The sequence below is a fragment of the Podarcis muralis genome, chromosome 4 (genome assembly GCF_964188315.1).
Source record: "Podarcis muralis chromosome 4, rPodMur119.hap1.1, whole genome shotgun sequence".
Taxonomy (NCBI): Eukaryota; Metazoa; Chordata; class Lepidosauria; order Squamata; family Lacertidae; genus Podarcis; species Podarcis muralis.
This window is the reverse complement of record NC_135658.1, coordinates 93,827,477-93,846,867: the sequence shown is the minus strand read 5'-3', so window position 1 is coordinate 93,846,867 and position 19,391 is coordinate 93,827,477. Positions and strand designations below refer to the sequence as shown.

General features: G+C 45.3%; 1 protein-coding gene across 2 annotated transcripts in view; it reads right to left on the bottom strand.

The window, feature by feature from the left end:
* Positions 1-19,391, bottom strand: part of GPC6 (glypican 6) — a 796,760-nt gene that overhangs the window by 315,566 nt on the left and 461,803 nt on the right. The window lies entirely within an intron of this gene.

Below are 19,391 nucleotides of genomic sequence, written 5' to 3'. Positions count from 1 at the left end.
TATAAACTATTGAAGGAAACGCTCTGGTAGGATTAAATAACTACCCGAACGGCAACCATGTTGAATGCTATGTGCCTCAGGTCAAAAAAGGTTCAAGAAGTCACCAGATTTCAATGCTTCAGGGCATAAATTGATTGCTTTCTAGAATACCAAAGTATATATTTTTTCACATCTAGGTATACAGCAGCGCAGAACTGAACAGATATATCAGATTGGCTTTGAAACACTGCCTATAAGGCTAAAGAAGGGAAATGGTTGGCAGATTTCAGCTGCAGTCCTATACATACTTACCTAGAAGTAAGACCCACTGAACTCAAAGGGGCTTACCTCTAAGTAGACCAGTGGAGGCAAATGGGATACTGACAGCAGCAGATGGCATGGTGACGCTCATCTGTTTTCGTTCTGTCTGCACTGCTGATACATACTGAGAAGGAGATGGGGAAGCTGGTATGATACAAATGTGCTGGCAGAAGTGATGGAGGTCAAGTAAATAGTGCCTTTTTTAAAGTATTAAAATGGTTAAGGATTCAGGAGACTTTAAAAGGCAGGGAAAGAAAAACCCTGCTGTTTAGAAACCACTGACAGAGTGAGGGACCAAAGCGAGACACCCAGCTACCTTTCAATATCTATCACTGCATGGCACATACAGGTGTTTTCATTTGTTGCATTACGTGTAGCTAAATTTGTATTATTGGGTCTATTAGAAGTCCAGTGTGGATATGATTTGTAATAACAAGGCACAGGTGTTCTTTTTAAATTCCCACCCCACTCGTTGCTTGACAACATGTTTCACTTCAGCTGTTTTTTGTTATGGCTGCAGGCAGCCAACTGCTAGGAAGTAAGCGTAACAAGTGTTCCCTCAGATTTTAGGCTTCAAAAAGCCAGCGGAGGAAAGTGAAGGTGGAGATATTGCACCCCTTACATAACAAAGAAATAATTACTTACAATCTGTTTCCTCCTTTCTTTGCATGTTATGAAGGCAGCAAACTGACTGCGCAACAAGACAAGCACACTTGCCAGTTCTACCACTTCCCCCGATAAACTGCGAGACTTAACTGCATAAATGAGAGACACATTCGGTGAACTCCTCTGATTTGATCTCAGTTTTGGGTCAAAGCTTGATACAGGAAAGATCATTTCAACGAGAATAACACTAGTATTATATTAGCGGAGCAGACACAATCTTTCCCTCTGGCCAGGGCTCTGGGAGTAGCGCTGACAAAAGGAGATTGGTACAATTGACTTAGATTTACAAAGGGCTACACAAGATACTACCAGGAGTTATGGATAGCTGGGGTTTGAATAATAGGTGTTCTACTTGCTAAGTTACCCCATCAGTCATAACAAAGAAAGAGAAAGAGAGAGAGGGAGAGATTGCCATCATATCGCTGTATCAATTCTCATTTATTTACTTCTTTGTGCCAGCTAAGCAAGCCAACACACACTGAGAAGGTTAAATTTCCCCAGAAGCCTGCCTGGTAACAGAACAAAAAATGACCTGTGTTTCTTCTTTACGTTGGCTGAAACCGACGAGACAAAAAGATCAGGAGCTGTCATGGGACTGGGCAATGAGCTTTCGCCACTATTCATTACAGGCACACAAAATGCTGGAGAAATGTTTGTCAGCAAGTCAAAGATGCTTCTGGAATCTTTTAGGGGAAGAGCAGCTGTGGGGCAAAGGTGGAGAAACAAGGGGGGGGAGAATTGATAAGTGCGGAAAGAGAAAGTGCCCTGGAGGGGCGTCACATATGGGGGGCTCTGGGTGCCTGAGCACCCACAAAGCTTTTGTTGTGGGTGCTCGGCACCCTCACCACATGTGGCGATCACACAGGGTCCCCGGATGTTTCAAGGTCTATTGATCCCTGTGCCACCACTTTATTTCTCACTGCCACCGCCCAGGCCCTACCTGGTACAATACTGAGTCCAGTCAGGGTTAAATTGGAACATAAACTTCTGTTTATTTATTGCAGTTTAACAAACGTGTGGTTTCATGAATGGTATCGGTCCATTACAATCATGGGGTGCCTATCCAGACCTATAATTTCTGCTACCTGCTCTCACTCACTAAACCACCTCTCAGATATTTACCATATTTTTCACTCTATAAGACGCGCCAGACCACAAGACGCACCTCGTTTTTGGAGGAGGAAAACAAGAAAAAAAGTATTCTGAATCCCAGAAGCCAGAACAGCAAGAGCGATCACTGTGCACCGAAAGCAGTGATCCATCTTGCTGTTCTGGCTGCTGGGATAGCTGTGCAGCCTGCATTCGCTCCATAAGATGCATACACATTTCCCCTTACTTTTTAGGAGGGAAAAAGTGAGTCTTATAGAGCAAAAAATATGGTACTTGTCTTCCTAGCTCCTAACTGTTCCTGACTCAGCTTATTTCACTACACTAACTCAACCTACACACAGACTCTATCCCAATTCACTCCCACTCCAACCAACCACCAAACTCCCACCAAACTCCCCCCTTTTGCCCCTCCCAGAGCTGGTTTTATAGTCTCTCTGACTCCACCCCCCTGGGTTCTGATTGGGTAACCTGTTTCTATTTCACCTCCAGCACTCTCATATGTTAACGTCACACCACAGGGCCCCCTTGCAATTTTCGAGGTCTTGCACGGCCTCAGAGATGCTTTCTGAAGCCTTCTGAGACCTCAGAACCTGACACCTGAGACCTCACGAGAGGTCAGAAACCATCTGCAAGGCCTCACAAGGCCTCAGACAAACTTTTCAAGGTCTCACAAGGTCTCAGAACCTGACTTCTGGTGCTACCATAAGTCAGGTTCCAAGGTCGGGAGTGGGGTGTGTGTGTGATGTCATGACCCATAAACTAAGGCCCAAGCTGGATCCTTTGGTGCCCCAACACTCTCCTGGTCCTTTTTCCTCCACCAATTACATATCAACCCATCCTAGCAAATTCGATAGGACCCATACTATGATTTCCAAGTCGAGGGCCAACTTGAAAGACAACAATTTGTTCTGAAATAATAAAAGATTTTATTTTTTTTAAGGACTTCATACGTTTCAGCTTTCAAATCAAATCAGAAAGCAGGATCGAATCAGAAACTGGGGTGGCTTCTCTAAATCAGGGACGTCCCTGGAAAAGCGTGTTCTCCTTAATAGAGAGCACGTGTTGCAGTGGCGTCTGGCAGGCCATCCCTCTGTTGCTGGGCGGGTTAGTTTGGATGACTATCCGCAGTGATTGGGCGGTTGGGTTGTTGGGCAAATTTTGGTGTTGCCATTTAGGGGGTTGGACCAAAGGTTATAAAGTGAAGTCATGCAGCACTGACTGGGCTCTTTTGCATGGTTGTTGGAGGGGTAAGGATTGGCGGTCCCTGCCCCTCCAATGCTGCTGCTGCAAGGGAATTCTGGGGCTTGCCATTCTTGTGTCCATATCCCTAAATGGGGCTTAGGGCCGCGCAAGCCCCCAGGAGCATGCGGGGAGGGGGGGAGGGGGAGGGTCTGGTGTCTGGCTCCATGCTCTCCCCAATATTGTTTTCCCTTACTGGCTTTCCCTGCAATCTGGAAGTCAGTTCTGTCCCTAGGCGTGGGGACAGATAGTCATAACCAATGCCTAAGCAACCACCCACATTTATCTATGTTAATAAAGTTGTGGCCAAGATTATGCCAAAAACCTTAAACAAAAATTATATGTGAAGTATGAATTATCTGGGTGTGGCTTGGAGGACCTCGAGATGCAAATAGGAGCACTTGGAAGGTCTGCTGTGGGCAGGACTTTTTTTCAGCCAGAAATCATCAGAACTCGGTTCCAGCAGCCCTCACGTGGGCACCATTGCCATTATAAGAGAAGAAGGAATGTGTTCATGGTGGGTTCCAGCACCACTTTTTCTAGAAAAATAGCACTGATTGCGGGTATGTGTGAAATTGCGTATCGTGGGGAACCCCATCTAAAAAGCCTACGAACACACTCTGAACCTGCGGAAACCCTTTAAAAAACCCTTAAAGAACCTTACAAACCTCCTTTCTCACACTCCAACTCTCCACAAAGGCGCAGAGGATTGCAGTTGCAAAGGCTAGGCATTTTCCTGCTCTTTTGGGGTCATTTTTGCCCTTTTTGAAATTTAAACCAATTTTTCTGCACCTCTTCTCCAATTCCACCCTCTCTATGGCAGCTTTCCCCTTGCGGGTTCCAAAAGCACATTTGCCCATTGTCAAATAGTTCACCAGTATTTATTTGTTGTCAAATACTTCCCCAGCCTTTGTATGACTTATGGTTCTGTTAATAGAAACCTTGTTAAAATAATGGTCAGGAATGATTTATTCCTTTCTTAAAGCTTTCCCATGTCCAGGTTTCTTTTGTAATAGATGAATAAAGTTTTAAACTAGGGGAAAAAAATATCCTGCAAAGGGTATGGCTTGATAAATAAGTTTGATACCCACTATGGGTTGTATTGTTATAGATTAGATGGTGAAAAGGGTTTTTAAAAGGATAGGCAAAATGCAGCCTTCATTTTAGAAGGAATAACTCTAAAGACAAGGTGAACAAGTTGGTTTTTGTAATAAATATTATATATTGCGTGTACATAGTGCTGAGTGCATTGTATGAAATGGCAATGGGAGCGATTGCGCCTGACTATTCCCAGCTACAAATCACAGCTTTGCACATCCAGGAGAAGCTCTTTTCCAGGCAGTGCAAAGCTGTCATTTACAGCCAGAGATTGCGGAGCCTTGCAGGCCCCGTGACCCTTTGCAGTAAATAGAAACCTCCATTATCCCTGGCCTCAAATGACAGGATCAGTGCTGGTGGAGGCTTCCCGGGGCCATGTGAAGCTGTCATTTGCAAAAGTTTAACAGGGATGGACTTCAGGAAATAATGAGATTGGGGGGAGGAGTGCAAATGGGTGGGCTTTCAAACTCAGATTGTCTTGTACATTAGCCAAGCCATTTCCCAACTTCCTAAATAATAATAATAATAATAATAATAATAATAATAATAATAATAATAATAATAATGTATTTATACCCCACCCATCTGGCTGGGTTTCCCCAGCCACTCTGGGCGGCTTCCAATAGAATATTAAAACTATGATAAAACATCAAACATTAAAAACCTCCCTAAACAGGGCTGCCTTCAGATGTCTTCTAAAAGTCAGATAGTTGTTTATTTCCTTGACATCTGATGGGAGGGCGTTCCACAGGGCGGGTGCCACTACTGAGAAGGCCCTCTGCCTGGTTCCCTGTAACCTCACTTCTCACAGGGATGGAATTGCCAGAAGACCCTCGGAGCTGGACGTCAGTGTCCGGGCTGAACGATGGGTGGAGACGCTCCTTCAGGTATACGGGGCTGAGGCCGTTTAAGGCTTTAAAGGTCAGCACCAACACTTTGAATTGTGCTCAGAAACGTACATTTCTGGGAAACTGATCCCCTTATTCCAGAGTTAGTCTGATGGGTTGCTCACCCATCTTAAGGTAATAAGTTTGCCATCTCCTGAGCTAAGAAAAGAGTTTTAAAATAGGACATAGGCTTATTAAACATATACTATTGTGTGTCGAGGTCCCCAATAAAACACAAGTGACACATGATTTTAGTTTAACTTTTTTGGCATAATTTTGGCCACACCTTTATTAAAATTACAAGCAATGTGAGTGGTTGCTTAGGCATTGGTTGCGACTATCTGACCCCGCATGGGGACAGATTGACATTCGCACACCTGCGAAGTCAGAAAGGGAAAACATTTTGGGGAGAGAAACGGAACTGGGTACCATGCCTCACCTCTCCCCAAATGCTCCTAGGGGCTCTTGCGTGGCCCTAGTCCCTTGACAGGGTTCGGACAAAAGCATGGCGAGCCCCTGGGTTCCTTTAATGGAAAACCCTGGCAGCAGCAGCATTAGAGGGGCAGGCACAGCCAATCCATGCCCCTCCACCAGCCAAACCATAAACCACTGCCTAACCGCAACCTTACAAGTTGTGACGATTTGCTACGCAGTAGGCAAAAACCAAATCGCACCAGCCAATCAGCCAAATGGACAAAATTCCTACCGGGCCCCTGCCCCAAAAGCAGACGACCCCATGACAGGCATAGCAAGGACAAGGGATCAACCTAAAAATATTGAGGGAGGGCGGGTGATCCCTTGTGCACAGCGGAAAGAGGAAGCTCAACGCTGCGCGCAGGGTATTTAAAGGCTATGGCTGTCAATCACGAAATGGCAACATATAAATCTCCCCAGCAACAGGAAGCTCAATGATAATGGTGGCCAAACCCTTTTCCCGCCCAGCAACAGTGGGTATATTTCTAGCCCCCACCGCAACATGTGCTCTCCATGAAGGAGAACACGTTTTGTTTCATAGACAACCTTCCTTGCCTGCTGCATCTCACCCAGTCTGAGGCACTGAAGTTCATGCATTTTCATCAGGTCTGGGTCAGGCTGCCTTTTGCCTCTTTTCTCTCTCTATTTTCTTCTTCACTCTCTCCACGTTGCCAAGAAATATTGCTAGCTGAGAGAGAGGCCAAGGAAATGCACATTCGAGATGGTTGTGCAAAAAGCAAAGCAGCAATCCTGTTACTATGGCTTTGAGGAGAAGGCCAAATATCACACACACTGCTCTGAGAAAGGAGGATTATAAATTCCTTCGGCTGCCTTGGAATAAGCTCTCCGGTGTTACATTTTTCAATCGCTTCAGCCACAGCTGTAAGTAGGAACTTCCCCATTTGTAACAGACCATCCTAAAGCAAAGCTCCTCAGCTTTTGATTTATTTCACTTGTAAATAAAAGGTCACATGTAGTATATGGAGGCGATTCAGGAATCGCGGCTTCCAGGGGAACCGCCATGGCTAAAAACATAAATATCTGTTCCGCCCCTTTAAATAGGGACAAGAGGGGGCATAAATCTGTAGAAAAGCTGGTGAATACCAATGAGACAAAAGGGCATCTAATGCATCAGTTGGTCGAATATAAATAGTGTTGCCCACAGTTCATTCACAGCTTTGAAACTGTTGAACAATAATAGAATTTTGAGAGATGTCAAGTCTCCCCTCCTCCTCGAAGCAATGTGATATGTGGCTTTGCTTTGGAGCCATGTGACAGTATTGCTTATGCTTTAGCACGACTGGCTTCCAGCATATTTCACTGCATCCATAATTCAGTTTCCAGGCTACAATATACCTGACCCTGAAAACAAGCTGGAATGTGGCTGAGAATGTGTGGCCCAAGCAGTCCTATGTTTCCATCTTCCTTGATTCCTGTGTCCATTATTATTATTATTATTATTATTATTATTATTATTATTATTACCATCAGCATCATCCCACCCAGTGCTGGATTTATGTACAGTGGTACCTTGGGTTAAGTACTTAATTCGTTCCGGAGGTCCGTACTTAACCTGAAACTGTTCTTAACCTGAAGCACCACTTTAGCTAATGGGGCCTCCTGCTGCTGCCGTGCTGCCGGAGCACGATTTCTGTTCTCATCCTGAAGCAAAGTTCTTAACCTGAAGCACTATTTCTGGGTTAGTGGAGTCTGTAACCTGAAGGGTATGTAACCTGAAGCTTATGTAACCCGAGGTAACTCTGTATAAGCTAAACAAGCTATAGCTTAGGGCCCCACTCTCTTGGGTGCCCCAAAAAAATTTAAAGGAAAAAACACCTGGATGTACATTTCCAAAATATAAGATAAAAAACCAAATAAAATAAAACTTTTGTTATTGCCAAATGCCAATGTGTTTGCATTATTAAGTTTGTTATGAATAAAAAATCATTTTAAGTTAGAGCTTAATAATTATTTCATTATTAATATACTTCTTCTTAACTGTATTTCAGTTCAACAATTACTTTGATAAAATACATATTTTGTTATGTGCAAGTGGCTTTAGATACCTATTAGGTCCATAAATTACCATATAGCATATATTCAACACAAAAAACAGCGACAATTTGTTGTTGACAAAGGACAGCTGGACATATAAAGGGCCCCTTCAGTAGCTTAGGGCCTCATTAAACCTAAATCCAGCCCTGATCCCGCCACTCACTCTAAGGTTCCAAGGTGGGTTACAGCGCTAAAGCACTATATTAAAAACAATTTGGATTCACAGAAATAAGACCGGTCCTAAAAATATATAGGCACCCCCCCCCCCATTCACACATGAGCCACTTGTGTGCAGCCGTGCATATGCACGGTGCCAGTAAATAAATGTATAGAATCAAACCAGGAAATGGTTCAAGAATGCTCACAAGGAGACCCTCCACAGAGTCCAAAGAGGACTTCAGTGAGGGCGGAGGAAGCCCCAAAGAGCGCAGAGGTGCACAGAGCTTTGTTTCGTCTCTTCAGCCTCTTTGCATAGCAGCTGTCAGGAGTCCAGGTTCACAGCTTGATAACACAGTAAGTGTAGATAATTAAAAAGGAGGATTTATTGCAAAAACAGACAGATGGCTCTGGACGGCTCTAATAAAGCCTATGACATCATTACTCAAGATGACCCTTCTGAAGACACCTTCCGGTGTCAACAGAAGATATTGAACTTACAACCCGTACGTCTCTTGTTTTGCTTCCTATCTAGCAGCCCTCCCATTCGCTGACTCTTTGGACTTAGTGGATCAGCTCCAACCTCTTCCCGTTCTGAGAGGCTGTCTCTGAGTTTGTTTGCGCCCGTTTGTGCTTCTGGTGAGCTTTGGCTGTGTTCTAGCCTGCTCTCAGCTACTTCCTTATAAGCTGCCCATCAAGGCCAGGAAGAGCTGAAGTCTGCAGCTGCCGGCTCGCCCCTGCCTGACTAACATCAAAGCCTTTCTGTTCCTGGCTGCTTTCTGCAGTTGGCTGCAAACCTTTGCTTGGAGCTGACTCATTCTTGACACCAGCATCCTCCAGCCTATACCTGGCCCCAGAGCTTCAACTCTAGTAGAAAGGGGGCAGAAAGTGCAGTTTTAATCACCATCAGAATTGGTAGAGTACAGTACGTAAACTTCAGTAAAGTCTAAAATGCATGAGCTTCTGTTTAGAAGATATCGATTCCCCCCCCCCCCCCAGGATAATAAATATTCACAGGTTTGTATCTTGGCAAGTTGGCAAATGATTCCCAGTTAATAATTACTGACTTTTACCCTTCTGCATTTAAGCAATCATTCTCCTTGTAATGATTTCCACTAACACATTCACATTTATTGACTAATGTTTGTTTGGGCTGTGTCATCATAACCATGACATATTTTTCATCTTATAGATTAAGTGCCATCTTTACTGAAACTGTGCCATGTTGTATATTTTCTGTTTGCTTCATTAGCAAGGCAAGGTTGGCCAAACAGGGATTTAAGTTGGTTGCTTTCCCAACCACACAAAGGAGATAGTCCCAACCAAGCTTTCTTTTTTTTATTATTAGTGGGAAACTGAACTGTGTGCGTTCAGTGGACAAAGCCTTTGCCTAAGAGCCTGGCAGTTTCATTGACCTTGAAAAGATGAAACAAAATCTTGTTCTAACCACAGGCACAGCCCACTCAATAGTGTAATGGTGACCGAGGGTATATATACACAATAGCACCCCAGGATACATGATTCCTTCCCACGACTTTAATCGAGATAAAGTGTGCCAAACAAGGCTAACTGCCACCTACAGTAGATAGAGCCATTTTGTACAAAAGAAGAATCACAGGGAATTTAACCGTACTTGCCTTTCCCCTCTTGTCAAGGGAGAAAATGATAAATAGGGCAAGGGGTTATGGCTCACACTTCTTCAACAGGAAAAATAGCATCTCGAGGTTAAACAAAATCACTTTTTTCTTTTAGTTATAGGACCAGATGGCAACAGGCCCCATCCCCTCTCCGCCTGTCTCTTCTTATCCATGTTCATTGCAGAAATGGTATAAACACATACACTCCAACATTTCTCCGATGAAAGTACGGATGTCCTCGTCCATTATTATTATTATTATTATTATTATTATTAATATTTCATCTGACTGGGTTGCCCCAGCCACTCTGAGTGGGTTCCAACATATATACAAACACAGTAAATACAGTAAATACAGCCCTATACAGGGCTGCCTTCAGATGCCTTCTAAAGGCAGTATAGTTAGTTACTTGTCTTCTTAGCTCGGGAATCACACAACTCCATATTGACCAACATTTCTCCAACGAAAATAGGGACGTCCTAAGGAAAAGTGGAAGGGACATGGGTGGCGCTATGGGTTAAACCATGGAGCCTAGAACTTGCCTATCAGAAGGTCGGCGGTTCGAATCCCCGCGACGGGGTGAGCTCCCATTGCTCAGTCCCTGCTCCTGCCAACCTAGCAGTTTGAAAGCACGTCAAGTGCAAGTAGATAAATAGGTACCGCTCTGGCGGGAAGGTAAACGGCGTTTCCGTGCACTACTCTGGTTCGCCAGAAGTGGCTTAGTCATGCTGGCCGCATGACCCGGAAGCTGTACGCTGACTCCCTTGGCCAATAAAGCGAGATGAGCGCCGCAACCCCAGAGTCGGGCATGACTGGACCTTATGGTCAGGGGTCCCGTTACCTTTAAGGAAAAGTGGGACATTCCAAGATCAATTCAGAAACCAGGATGGCTTCTGTAAATCTGGGACTGTCCTTGGAAAATAGGGACACTTGATCTAGTTCAATACTATCTATACTGACTGGCAATGGTTCTCCAGGAATTCAGGCATATTAAATTCCCAGCCATATCTGGATATATCCAGGATTGAAGCTCGGACCTTGAGCTATAGCCCTTCCCTAATGAAGCTGACTGTGCACACAGAATGGCTGCAGTCATTGCTTTCTAAAATAAGATATGAAACAGCTCAAGACGATGTAGAAGCCATGCCCTCTTATTTTAATACTCTGTCACCTTACATGTATGGGGATGGGTGTGGCTGTGATGAGTAAATCTGCCCAGGCCTGGGAGAATTTCTGTCATAATCATCACTTTATTTATTTTGTTATTTGTTTGTTTTAAAATGCATTTCTCACTTTCCTTAGAAAAGAACTCCGTTTCCGAAATTGGGGAAGGTAAATACTAATAATTTTCAAAAAAGCTGATAGGAAACTAAGCAAATTAGAGTGGCCAGGGCAACCCAGCCAGGTGGGAGGGATAGAAATTTTTATTTTTATTTTTATTTTTATTTTACAGCCTAAAACAAAAATCCAGTGGGCAAACACAACAAGGCAATAAGCAAAGCAGTAATAATAGAAGATCGAGAACTAGGCAGAACAGTAGCCACAGAAAGAGACAGCATGAGTTTCAAGGTTGTTGACTGAAGACCAGCTTCAAGTTATGCACTGACTTGCTATTAAAATCATAGCTACTATGCACAGTGAGACCGTGTCACCTAGTGGTTATTCACTAGTCAGAAGATCCCAGCTGAACCAAGAGCTAACTGAGGAGCCTTGAGCAAGTCATTGTCTTTTAGCCTCATTGCCGCACCCACATGGCTGATTGCACTTGGGCACAGTTTTCATAACTTGTAATAATTCTGTGCAGCCAATCCTCATTTCCTGGCCACCCCATTGTCTCTCAAGTCCTGGTTCTCTGTCTTTCCCCCTCATCAGTTGTGTGGCAGCCCTGTAGGAAGCCCTGATCACTCCACAGTAAGGGTGGATGACAGGACCAAGAAGGGAACAGGCGAAGAAGAAGAAGCTGAAGCTGCTATTGAGTGCAAAGTGGCAACTCTTATAGCACAGTCAACTTGTTTGTTGCTAGAAGATATTTTGCTGGTTTTGCTGCAGCTGACTAACACAGCTATCACTCTGGAAGACTGTATGCTGAGATAATTTCCTTATTCATAGGTTTATCCTCATTTAATATCAGTGGGAGGGAGTTGGAGATAGGAGGGATTGCTCTTGATGGATGCTTTTCAGTTTCAGTGAAGCATGGTCTCATCCATATGGAGAAAACAGAATTCAGTGACAGACATTCAGCTTGTCGGCTTGTCACTCATTCAGCAGAAGGAAAAATTCACAGAAGCATAGATTCGTAGAACTGCAGAGTTAGAAGGGACTACGGGGGTTATGTAGTCAAACCCCCTGAAATGCAGGAACCACAACCCTGAGATTAAGAGTCTTATGCTCTATTGACTGAGCTATCAGCAACCAGTCATTGCACAATCATAGCAATGGTTCTTTTTGGGGAAAGGAGTAACACTTTAGAGGTGTTTAACACAAAAACTTCTGGTTCCATTCAGCACGTGTTACACACTTTGGATGGGGGTTAGTGTGCCTGCAAATTTTATCCACTTCTGCAGTTATTTTATATCTATATATCTATATCTATATCTATATCTATATCTATATCTATAGATATAGATATAGATATAGATATAGATATAGATATAGATATAGATATAGATATAGATATAGATATAGATATAGATATAGATATAGATATAGATATAGATATAGATATAGATATATATATCTCGTGCGTTGTTGTTGTTTATAGTATTGCAATTTCTTGCTTACCCTTCACAATAAGCCCCAGGGCAGCTTACAACAATTTGAAAATACAATATGAAAATCAGTTTAAAACATTTCAAATCAGAAGAAAGGTGTTGGTTCTAAAGCATATATCTCAGCTGTAAAAGGCCAAGGTGGATCTTCAGCATGCTATGAAAGCTATATAATGAATGTATTGGATGCACTTAAATGGGGAAGGCATTCCACAGAGAACCTTCTTCCAAGCTACCACCTTCAAATGTTTGAGGGAGGCTGAACTACCAAGAATTCCCCCCGCCCCACTGATCTTAACATCTGGGAGGGTCTGTAGGCAACGGAGGCAGTATTTCAAATGTTTGGGGCCCAAGTTATGTAGGGATTGGAACAGTCATGTGGGCACCTTGAATTGTGCTTGGACCTAGACGGAAACCCAGTCAGTAATCTGGCAGCTGCCTTTTGAACTTGCTGAAGTTTCCTGGTCATGATGTTGCTTGCCATTTTATTGTTTTAAAAATTTGCCATTTTAATTTGTTGTTGTTGTTGTTTAGTCGTTTAGTCGTGTCCGACTCTTCGTGACCCCATGGACCAGAGCACGCCAGGCACTCCTGTCTTCCACTGCCTCCCACAGTTTGGTCAAATTCATGCTGGTAGCTTCGAGAACACTGTCCAACCATCTCGCCCTCTGTCGTCCCCTTCTCCTTGTGCCCTCCATCTTTCCCAACATCAGGGTCTTTTCTAGGGAGTCTTTTCTTCTCATGAGGTGGCCAAAGTATTGGAGCCTCAGCTTCAGGATCTGTCCTTCCAGTGAGCACTCAGGGCTGATTTCCTTAAGAATGGATGCGTTTGATCTTCTTGCAGTCCATGGGACTCTCAAGAGTCTCCTCCAGCACCATAATTCAAAAGCATCAATTCTTCGGTGATCAGCCTTCTTTATGGTCCAGCTCTCACTTCCATACATCACTACTGGTAAAACCATGGCTTTAACTATATGGACCTTTGTTGGCAAGGTGATGTCTCTGCCTTTTAAGATGCTGTCTAGGTTTGGCATTGCTTTTCTCCCAAGAAGCAGGCGTCTTTTAATTTCGTGGCTGCTGTCACCATCTGCAGTGATCATGGAGCCCAAGAAAGTAAAATCTTTCACTGCCTCCATTTCTTCCCCTTCTATTTGCCAGGAGGTGATGGGACCAGTGGCCATGAAATACTATAAGGTATTACTGTGTTCTAAGCTGCCCTGGCAGGGTAGACACTCTAAAAGGAGGGTTCTTTTTTATTATTAAATAAATAAACATAATTAGGGAAGGGGACATTACAGTCACGGGAAGTCTGTTGATTATTATTAATTTACTATAAATTATGCTGATTTCCCCCATAAAATGCCCACCATTGTGATGGACGTGTGTACATGAGAGGGCCTGCATATCACAAGGATCCCTGGCAATTTATAGCTTTGAACACACTGCTGACATAGGTTTGCACAAGCATCTGATTTTACAAGGCTCATTCACCGTATTAAAGTTTAATCAGATCTGCAAATCCTAACCTTCAAGAGGAAGCCTACAATTGTTACAGTATCTGACACCTATCTGAGGCTAGCAAACTCATTTTGAATTAATTGCTTTGCCCTTGTGTGTATTTATATTAGATCTTACGCATTCAGACCTATTGCATACAAGTCCAATTTGCCGGAGGAAAAAAATAATACATAAAGACCAAATTTGCATAAGCATTGGATACAAATGGGATTAGCATACAGACTACAAGAGATGCATTCAAAAACAGTCAACTGTGTTTTTGTGATCTTAAGCTGTCAGCAAATGAGCCACTAATTTTCAGATGCAGCTTCATTTGGATCATTTTCAAGTGCTTTTGTGCTGGATAGGAAGCTGTCTCCTCTGATTATTTTGTATTCAATTGGCCTTTGTAGTTTGGAAAAGGCATGAGCAGGAAGGTAATTGCCTTCCGAATTCAATTTAGGGCACAAAAATTGAGACAATCACCAATTTATTTATTTCCACAAAGATATCTACTCACTGTTCTTATGAAGACTAGCAAAATGGCCATCATTATTATAGACAGGAATTATGTGCAAGCATTTTATATTGCATCTCCCCCTGGAATATGTTCCTTACATGGTGTACCAGTAGCCCTCCATACGTTGCTAGATTCAAATTCCCATCAACCCCAGCTAGCATGGGCAATGACCAGGGATGATGGAGGTTGTAGTCCAACATCTGCAGGCCATTTAGTTGCGCCTCGAGGCCCCAAGACCCACCCCCAAAATAAATACACACGGACACTTATATTAGTTTACGTTTTTGGGCAAAATTTTTGGCCACAACTTTATTGAAATACAATCACATGAGCGGTATTGGCTTAGGCATTGACTCCCCACTATAACTGGCTCCAACTCTCAGAGTGATCGTCAAATGGGGTAAACCAAACAAGGGAGCTAGGTCGATGAGGACCAACCTAAGCTCACCCCGGGGTTCCTGTGGTCTTGGCATGGCCCTAGCCCCTCAAGTGGACTTTGGACGAGATCCAGGATCCGCAGATTCCTTTAATGGAATACCCATTTCCTGGAGGGGCAGGTGATGGCCGCACCTGCCCTCCCCACAATCCAACTGGGCCAATGCCTAAGCCACCTTACAAGTTGTGACGATTTGCTAAGGGGTAGGCGAAAACCAAATGGCTAAAGCCAATCTGCCAAATGGAAAAATTCCTACCCAGCCCCAGGCGACCCAAACCAAAGCAAGGCCAAGCGACTCTAACTAAACTAGGGAGGGTGGGCGTGAGTTCAACAGTGCGAAGCAAGTGCCCCTCCTTGCACCACACTGCTGTTTTTAAAGCCCCTGGGATCACGCCATCCACTGGCTATTGTCTAAAATCACCTGGTGTGATCCCAGGGGAATGGCCAGGACTTCTTGCTCCTTACCCCCCATTTTAACCCTATCAGGTGAGCTCTTGGGTCCCGCGCGCAACCAGGACCCTCTGTTACGAGGATCCCATTTCTCCTGGCTCAGTGCTGTTAACCAGATGGTTGGGGGTTTGTGCCCCCCCAGGGTTGGCTGTGCACAGGTTTTCTGCACTGCAGGGAGTTGGACCAAATGATCTTTGAGGTCCCTTCTAACTCTACAATCCTATGATTCTATCCCTGAGATACAGAATTCACACACGCCCTTCCTCCACTAAGGAGTCCTTATTGATGATAAGCGGATTCCAAAGGCAAAGGGCCCCCACTGAAAAGGTCCTATCCTGGTACCCACAACTTTATCTTCACTAATGATGGGATAGAAAGCAGAGCCTCTGAAGCCAATCTCCAGGAGGCTTGGATAGGTTGGTATGGGTGAAAGAAATATAAGAATTACGCCCAGGGAAAGTTCTGGGGATGTGGTTAAACCTAATTTCTCACTTGAATGACTCCATTGTCTATTGCAGGGAGCAAAGAATGAAGTTTTTCAAGATCAGCACAACAGACTCTATTTAACAACCTGGATGCTTTATTCTAAACCAGTTGATGCTTCTGAACATTTTTTTTAAAGACAGCCCCATATGCTGAGCAAAGTCTTGTTTGGGACACAATTATAGCAGCCCTATCAATTTCCTTGTTCTTGTATCAATTTGTTCACCCACCTAATTTTGGTCTTTTGTTCTCCAACAAACCATTTTATTGTCCCATTTTGGACCTGACATCCATATCATGACCAGTCGCTGGCAGCCCAATTTCTGTCCACGATTTGGATGCCACTAATGGAACAATTCTCAATGCTGCACTTTGCCTCTGGTCAGCTGCCCCAGCACTGTACTGGCAATTGCTACCATTCATTTCAAAGACCAGAAACATTTGCTTGGATGGCAAGCATATGATGAATTCAAATGGAAATGTTATGAGTGGAATCTCCTGCCATTCATTACACCCAGCTGACTGACACAATGCCCTATGTAAATTCCATAAAGCTATAGAATAAAGTTTTCCTAGGAGATTAAACACCAGCAACAAATCAGCCGATCTGTGTGAAACTTGGGAAGCAAACCACAAACGACAGACTTGACAAGCAGAGTGAAAGCAAATTTAAAAGTTAAAATGAGTGGGAATTGTTAAGTATTTAATTGACACATAAATGGAAAATGTGCTTTAATGAAAGTTTGAAATGGAAAATGGCTAAATGTGTATTAGTGAAAAGGTTTAACACAGGGTGATTCAATTGAAGCCAAGAAGAGCACTCTGAGCTCTTGCTGAGTTGATAATTAACTAACTGTTGTTTTTTGCCAGCCAACATGTAAGTGTTGTAACCTTAGATCAGGTGACAAAGGTATTGAGTTGCAAATTCGCCATCTTGAGAAGTGGTATTTTCAGTCTTTCTCTGAACACAATAAAGAACAGAAGGATGTAAATGAAGCTGTCAAGGAAAACAGCTCAAGGAAAATGGATGGTGCTAAATCTTTGCTTATATGTCTGTTTGGAGTTATCTTTTATTTCTAAGATGCTCAGTCTGTGCTGGACAGCACAAGACATTGTCTGGGTAATTTGAATGCATATTTGATAATTATGTTTTGTTTTAAAGATTTCTGCAAGCAAAAATGTGAATAATATTTTTTATGGGACTGGACAATGATTTATTCCAAAAGGAGTCAGTTCTTATGCTTCCAGTCGCTTCATATTTGGGGGAATGAATGGTTTCATAAATAGGGAGAATTTGGCGTACTGCATGGTCTGATATACCCATAAAAAGCAGACCAACTCATGCCTATTTGACCTGGGATATTTTTTTTTTTATTATTTTTTTTTTGTGGGGAGCAAGGTGGAAATAACTCATGGAGGCTTGGGGAGATAGCTCTGTATTATGAAGACTATTACTCAAAACATATTCCCTTCATTCATTATTTGGGTTATCTAGGATTTCCCTTTAGTGACAAACCTCCTTTTCATCCCTGCACTGGGATGCAGCCTCTTGTCAATATACTGTTCCGGAAGAAGGCTTGTGGTGGGAGATTAGTGCTGCCATCATGACCCTGCTAGCAGCTACTGATACTGTACTGCTAGCAACGAGGCTGATGTTGCTGTCATCTGGAGTGACATAACCCACAGCAGTATCACAAATGGATAAAGCCATCACAGATGCAGAGCGGGGAGAGCAGAGATTAAGGTTAGAAGGAAAGAGCAGGCCTTGTTGCTTAACCAAGAAAGCAAGTTGCAGGGACACTCTCAGTTCTGACGTGTGTGTGTGTGATATGAACAGGGCTGGAGAAATATCAATTTTTCACAGAGGGAACAGGCAAAAAGGACTAATAACAGGAATAGCCACCGAAACATGAAAAGTCATGGCTCAGATTCCTCTCTCTAATACCGGCACAACTGCTTTAACCTGTAAGGTAGCCCCCAATTCAGTATTAAAGCGTGTTCTCACTAGAGAGAGCACGTGTTGCGGTTGGGGGAACAGGCCACAGTCGCATGACTAGGCAAATTGGCTAGAACCCAAAACTTATAGGGTTAATTGGGTTGCTGGGGATTTTTGAGTGTTGCCAATTAGGAGGAGGGGTCAGAGGATATAAATATAGGAGCTGGACGTTGGGACGGCCTCTTGGCCGTTTTGCACTGGATCAAGGAGCAGCTGCACTTGAGACGGTTGTATTTGGCTTTGCAAACCCCCCCCCCCAATCTCTGCTTTCCTTCTTCAATTCTATATTTCTCTCTCCCTGATTTTCTTGGTTTGCCTCCTTTGCTATCCCCTGGAATTCACCTCTTGCCTAACCCTCTAGAGGGAGGACAGGGCTGTGACCGTTGCCCCCCCCCCACGCCGGGGGGAGGACTCGCCTGCCCTGCTTCCCGGGACTTGCTGGGGGGGGTAGCGGCCTCCGCGGCTGCGGATTTTGGCCTTCTTCCCTTCCGCGCTAGCGGTGGTCTCCTTCCCGCCTCTGCACTAAGGCCGCACCGCGGCTGCGGCGTGCGGCGGGCCTGCTCCTTCCCGAACCCCCCCCCCTTGTGTAAGAAGGCTCCATCCCTCCCGTTTCCCCCCTCCATCAAGGGGTCCGACTCCGGCCGCCCGGCGGCGAACGCGGTCGGCCTCCTTTCCCCTGCTTTCCCCTGGGCTGGTAGGGCCGCGGCCTCCGCAATAGCGGAGCGCGGCCTAGCCTGTTAAGGTTTTAGGGCCGGGGCCTCCGCGGCGGCGGCGCGCGGCCGATTTCTTCTTCCCCTCCTAGCTCCCCCACCCCCCCCCACAGGCTAGGGCCGCGGCCTCCGCAGCGGCGGAGCGCGGCCGGCTTGATTTTCTTCCCGCCCCCCCATCCCCCCTCGGCCTAGGGCCGCGGCCTCCGCAGCGGCGGAGCGCGGCCTGGCTTGATTTTCTCCCCCCCACCCCCCCTCGGCCTAGGGCCGCGGCCTCCGCAGCGGCGGAGCGCGGCCGGATCGATATTCTTCCCGCCCCCCCCATCCTCTCTCGGCCTAGGGCCGCGGCCTCTGCAGCAGCAGAGCGCGGCCTACCTTCTCCCCCTCCGTTTTCTCTGCCTCCAGCCTAGCGCCGCGGCCTCCGCCGGTGGAGCGCGGCCAGGCTCCTTTCCCCTCCCCCCTCCCCCCCCGCAGCTAGGGCCGCGGCCTCCGCGGCGGCGGAGCGCGGCGGGTTTCCCCTCCAGCCTTGCCCACCCTCCCGGGGTACTACAACCGGCCTACCTGGTCGCCTGGGCACGAAGGTCCCCGCAGGCCTGCTAGGCCGCTCCGCTGCTGGGGCTGGGAGTGCTGCTCACCTGGACTCGTTCAACGTCGGTACTGCTGTCTGCCTGGCTGGCCCTCTAGTGGCTGGGGTGAGCAATTGCAGCCGATCGGCTCGCGAGCTCCCCCAGTGGCCTGGCCGGTACTGCAGCCTCACAAGGGGTGTTTTGACCTGTCTAGCGCCACCTGCTGGTGGAAACGGGTAGTGCGCCTCCTGTTATTCAGGCAATTTTAAATATACAGGAGGGCCTTAGCTTAAGGATTGATTGTCTGCCTGGCAGGCAGGGGGTCACCGGTTCAATCCTTGGCATC